Source organism: Rhagoletis pomonella, unplaced genomic scaffold (genome assembly GCF_013731165.1).
Source record: "Rhagoletis pomonella isolate Grant_MI unplaced genomic scaffold, Rhpom_1.0 Rhpom_scaffold_00001, whole genome shotgun sequence".
Classification (NCBI taxonomy): Eukaryota; Metazoa; Arthropoda; class Insecta; order Diptera; family Tephritidae; genus Rhagoletis; species Rhagoletis pomonella.
In genome coordinates this window covers 49753257-49759769 of record NW_023458555.1, presented here as the reverse complement: position 1 = coordinate 49759769, position 6513 = coordinate 49753257, and positions in this window count along the sequence as shown.

Here is a 6513-nt window from a genome sequence, read left to right as displayed (position 1 = left end):
AGGTGACAAACACATTGTGCATATTGCAAAAGAATTCACTGGACGTCAAAGAAAAATTTACCCCCCTATTATTGATTTTCATACGATAGACGATAAACGCTTGCAAGCGTATCGTACGAAATCAGTTCTCGTATAATCGTTTTCATACGCCCGACAGATGTATTGTTGTGAATGGCTGTAGTTTTTGTTCACTTGTTATTGTGAACCAGCACAAATCAGCTACGCTAATTATCGGATTTCATACGATAACATCGATTCGTAATAGAGTATAACAGAATGCAAGCGTCTAAATATCGTGCATCGTACGAATTCATAATAGCGGGGCTAGTTATAGGCAGGGATGAAAAATGGAAATTTCAGATTGTACCTAATATCATAAAATATATGCACCTAAATGAGACAGGATGTACCGAAAACAAGTTACATCATTCGATTGTGCTTTTTTTTGTTAATTTTATTTAAGATATGAAAACAAATATGGCTGTACTTTAAACTTAATTAGGTTCTTTTTTTTAACTGACGTTATATCTATAGACTACAGTCTAATGGGAATCGGAGAAGCTTTGTTTTGGCTAATTTTGACTACTGAAAAATATTGGGGTAAAAGACAAAAAAAAACACACTTTGCGAAGTTTTTATTTTTTTTCAGCCATTTACAGAACAACAGGAAAAGACGGCTAATTTATCCGATTCCCTTCGATAGGTGCAGCAAGTCTAGAGAAAATAATCGGAATTTCCGTAAGTAACTTCGAAAGTATTTCCAGAAATCAAAAAACAAATATGGCTACTGCCTCAACTACAGAATGTAAGAAATTTGAAGAAATCTCAGACACAGGACTGTATAGTGATGTTCCGATACAAGTACTTAGAAGTATATACTCGAGTACCTCTACCAAGTACCGAGTATTTTTTATACTTCGATATGCGTGTACAAGTACTTCATGGGTATCGAGTACAAAGTGCAAGTATTTACTTGTTTGCTAAATTTTGGAAAATCAACTGAAATTAGATCTGTGTTTTAGTTTTTGAAAAAACAAGATTCAAGATGTGAACCACTCGATATCGCTAGGTTTAAAACTAAAGTGGAGAACGAAAATCTTATCGTTTGAAACCGAAGAATCAAACACAAGTAAGCAATGAGCTTTCTCATTACTTAACAACTCCTATTTCAGCACCCATTTCAAAATAGAAGAATATGAAAAGGAATTTTCAGCTCTTCATAAGCCTTTCTCCACTGTATGTCGTTATATTGGAAATGGGCATTGAATTAAAATTTCATGTTTGAGTAATTTCGAGTACAGGTAGAATCGAGTATTTCCTAGCGATACTTTGAGTAGAGATACATGGTGGTATCGGATGAACACTAGGACAGTATGAGCGAATAAAATTAGTAGAAAACGGGGAACTTTGGCTTTTGTGGTTTCAATAGATTAAAAAATGCATTCCACCAACTGCAAAGGTAGAGCGTTTGTAGATTTCACACCATCATTTGAGATGGGAGTACGTCGGTCTAGGGCGCAATGACGTTTAAAAAAATATAAGAAGAATTTCGAATTCGGGGATAGCTAAGTAAAGTGTTAGTTTTTTGTAATGGCCATTCTAAATGCAATGTAAACTGTTTAAGAGAATACATATTTAATATGATTTTTTTTAAAGTTTTTCATTTTGACCACTTTTTTAAATGCCTAAAAATTATTTAATGCTAGGGCGTGCAATTTCGAAGTAATTAAAACTGCGTATGCGCAGCAGACCAATCGAAAATACCCTATTGAGCTTCAGATATGCGCATGTATGTATATATGTAGTCATTACTTAATCAATTGAGAAATTGCGAACATTTTGAAATCACTGGAAAATTGCTTAACTCAGCTCAGCGGCTATTGGGGCTTACTTAATTGCAGCTCTAATTTTGCAGAAGTCACGCAATAAATAGTTTAAGCAATCTACGTATAGGTATAGGTACATATATGTACAAACATACCAAAATAGAGCGGAAAATCGATGTTGAAAAAATTGTATTCAATGAAAAAGTGATTACAAAACTTGAACATATTATAAACTTAAGCGTTATTAAATTTTCACAAGTGATTATGCTCATCAAACTTCGGCGTTTAAACACAGCATGTATTAAGGTGGTAAACTTTGTTTGATGTATTGCAAATGAACAAAAAAAGCAAAAAATTTACAACATATCGATTTTAATAACTGCTTAGCATATGTATTTTTAACAGTTAGATTTACATAAGCTTAAGTTTACACACACAATGCAACCCTCTCAATGATTCGATTGACGTAAAAAACGTGAGAAGCTCGAATGGAAATTTTTGTATAAGCGCTAACTGGATTTCGTATAAATGTTTCATAGTAATAACTCTGCTTAACCGATTAGATCAACAATTTGTATACCCATTCCGTCTTCGTTTGATAAACTGAAAGAGAGAGATACATCGGCTAAAGGACCTTCAATAGAAATTGGGGTTTAAAACTGTAACTTGTGATGTGATGATTCTTACCTTTGGCACCCTAATATGGTGAGCTATAAACAGACAATGCAATGTCGATTGACTTAAAGGCATACAAAGAGGAACAGGGAGTCGAGGCTGTGGAAAACGAAGACCTTTCGGTATAGCTTAATCGTAAACTTTAGTCCGATAACATAAAACCCCGGCCTCCATGATATCAAGCCTGTTCTACTATTGATCGGTTGCATCGCCAATCAAGTGTAGCGTAGTGTATGAATTAAAACCGTAGTAGCCGATGGAATTAGCTAGTTTTGAAAGTCTCTCACACAACCTTCGAACCAATCATAACCGGAAAGATATATGTATATAAACAGCAATCTGCATAGCAAGGTTCCCGCCTAATGCTCGATAAGCAAATTGTACATATCTTTATAACTACCTTCTCTCTTTATAGACACTATGCAAGTGCTAATGCCCCTAAAGCAGCCTCCTAAATTGCAATTTAACTCAAAATTAAGTTTAATGCCTCTGTGGTATTTATTTTTCTTCTATGTTCGCTGTTAAGTTTTGCTTTAGTTTTTTTTCCATTTTCTTATTTACGTTTAACCGAACCATGAAACTAAATTTTGTGGTTATGCGTTGAGTAACTAGCAGCCATTGAACGCTGAGAATGTGAGCAACTAAGTTTTACGGTTTGCGGTAAGTGCTTAAGCGTCTTGCAAGGCTTAGCGAATATGCGCAAAAAAAAAATGAAAAAAATTCATACAACAACATTTATCGCTGTGAAAAATTAGGCTTTTCTCAAATTTCCTGCACGCTTCTATGTGTGGTCTCTTTACGCGCCGCCGCTCAAGTGTTCATAGCAGTGAAAGTGATGCAGCTGGATTATTTCACTAGCAAAAGTCTAGCCGAAAAGAAACTATGTATAAAAAATTCGCAAAGTGTGACGCTGACGTACATATGCATTACTATTTTATTTTTTAGTCATCCATAAATTCAACCATTAAAATTTTTAATCTTCAAAATTCATATGATTGACTAAGACGTGTAGAAAAAAAAATTTTCCTATTTGGTGCCAGTCGACAATTTGAAGACTACTTCGAATTAACAGAACGATTTCAGTCATAGCTTGTTTAAAGGGCACTTCGCTTTAGAAGCCGGGTTAGAAAATCTTCGAACAACCCTGATCTTTCAATTACAGTTATTTTTATTTTTTGGAAATCAAAAAGACAAAAAAATTTGTGACACTTTCTTTCGAATATACCCTTAAAATTTGTCCACGACTTTAGCACGAAATTCCATTTTTATTCATAACAAAATAAGAACCTTCATGTTTCTTTTCGACACGTGCCAAAATATTTTGGAGCCTCCGGAATTTTTCGGCAGTTTTCCGAAATTTCCAAAACTCCTTTAATTTAAGTTTTTTTATTATCTCGGAAATTTTTGGGATTTTGCTGGCTCTCTTTCGAGTTTTCAGTTACGGAATCATTCTGAAAATTTTCGGTTATTTGGAATATTCGGTGGACTTTTCAGTCTCTTGGGATTCTATGTGCTTTGCTTCTTGAAAGTTTTTCAGCACCTTTCGCCATTTTTTTCCCGAAGTCGTGAGGATTTTTTCGGGACTTTTCATAAATTTTTTCTTCATGTTATTAGTTTTCAGGATCTTTCAGGATGTTTCAGTCTTTTCGGATCTTTTTCCTGTATTTTCTAGTCTTTTGAGGTCCTTTGTGTTTCACTTATCGGCACTCTTTGTATTTTATCATTCGAGGTTTTATATGGGACTTTTTCGTAAACTTACACCCACACATATGGGGTGGACATATGTCCAGATTTTTCGGAGCTACTTCGGGAGTTTTCGGGATCCTTCTTGTCTTATTTTTCGCGATTTTTTAGAAGATTTTCCGGTATTTTTTCTGAACCGTTTCGGGATTTTTCGGAAGCTTTGGAATTTTTAGTAACTTTTCCGGACCAGTTTTGTTCTTTGGGACTATTTCGAGAACATTGAGGTAAATACATTTGAGTCTTATTTGTTTTACTGGTTATTTTTTGTTTGGGAACTTTGCTAATGTTTACAAAACTCTCTGGAATATTTGTTCCTATTTGGTATTCCTAGTATAGTGTTTTACTAAATGCCTGTCAAACGGGCTTATTGATTAAATCGTAGGTCAGAAGAAAGCTCTGTTTAAATATTTGCGGACTGTAGTTAAATGAAATTCGATGGAATACAAAAGAGTGTCAGGCTATATAAGGTATTTAGAGTCTTCTAATCCTCTCTTTACGGATAATACTTGCGTGACTCACTGTTGGTGTAAATAACACTTCGCTTTTATTTGTTTTATGTATAGTTTTCCGTGGAACAAGAAGCACCACCACGTGCTCGGAAAATACGTAATGGTAACGATGGTAAAAAATAGGCCCAACTATTTCCACTAGACCAGTGAAAACGACTCCGCAAGACTGAATTAACGGAAGAAATTGTTCACCAAGTCGAAAAATTAATACTGACTGATGGAATAATTAAATTGCGGCTAATCGCAGAGGAACTATGCATTAGCAAAGACAGAATTTAACAAATTTTGTATGTACTTTGCGTATGTAGTTGCGTCGGAATGATTTGAAAGAAATTTGCTGGATTCGTCAGTATGATCTGGAGTCTGGAGCGTCGATGCATTTGATGAAAAGGCAAGAAAGGTGACCAAATAAATTAAAATTAGAAAAGTTTTTTATTAATTGATTCTCTTCTTTTAATCTCCTTTTTATTTGGCACTACAACCGTTTGTCAGTTTCGGCCGAGACATAAAAGCTTCGCAAGTTGCCTCCCTCCTTCAGGTCCTTCTGCACTAGGCTCTCCCATTGTGTTCGTGGGCGTCCTTACTTTCGCTGTCCATATGTGGGTGCGGTGTCGAAGGATCTTTTCACCAGAGTTTTGTTATCCATGCGTACAACATATCCAAGCCAATCGTTGTATTTTTATGCGCTTAGGTACTCGTCGGTCACGCGAACAGGGTCATAGATATTGCTTAGAATAGTTCTCTCGAAAATCCCGAAGCCTTCATCTTTGTTAGACATCGTCCATGCTTCTTAGCCATATAAAAGGACGGGCAAGATAAGAGATTTTTAGAGCGTGATTTTTGTTCGTCGAGAGAGGGTTCTGCTTTTCAATTGCCTACCGAGCCCAACGTAGCACCTGTTGGCAAGAGTAGTTATTGGTGGTGGTTATGCTGGCTCCTAGATAGACAAAGACCTTCACTACTTCAAAGTTATGACTGGCAGCAGTGACGTACTCCCCAATATGCGAAGACTGTTTATGTGTTGCCAAGGTGTACTTTCCTCGTTCAAGACCAACCTCGCTAGCTTCTTTTTCTAAGCTGCAAAATTGCACATATCTTCGCGTCTCCACTGGCAAAAATTATTGCCTATGAACAGTAATATCAGAGTTCTGATTAATATTACCTACCATGAGGGATTCACCGTATTGAGTCAGTAACTCTACAGCCCGAACCTGGCTCCCAGCGGATTTTCTTTTTACAAATTAAAAATAAAATAGATTTTGGGACGACAATGAGATGAAGACAGACGTTTAAAGAAAAATCTAAATAATATGTTTTCAGAGGTAGTAAGGCATTATATGAAAAATGCATTTCACTTGAAGGTGCTGGCGTAGTATGCGACCGTATTCGCTGCCCATCGTATAGGAACGAATTTTTTTCGACCAGTGGAGTCATCCGAGTGGAGGAGCAACAAAATAGATACGGATGAAAGTACGCCAAATTGTATGTACATAAATGATTTTGTGAACAAAATATTGAAAACTTGTTCTTTTAACAAAAATATAAAGCAGAAATAAATTAACTTCTAACCCAAATTTCGCTGCCACACAAAAAGATATGCAAACACCATTCGATGAGAAATAAATTTCACCTCACTAGTGTAGTGTCCTGCATCTTTGCAATGTTAGATAAAACACCCACTGTGGTGAATATTCGTATCTCACATCCCATATGCAAGCGCTTTATAGCAAAGGATTTTCTATACACACCACAACACTGCT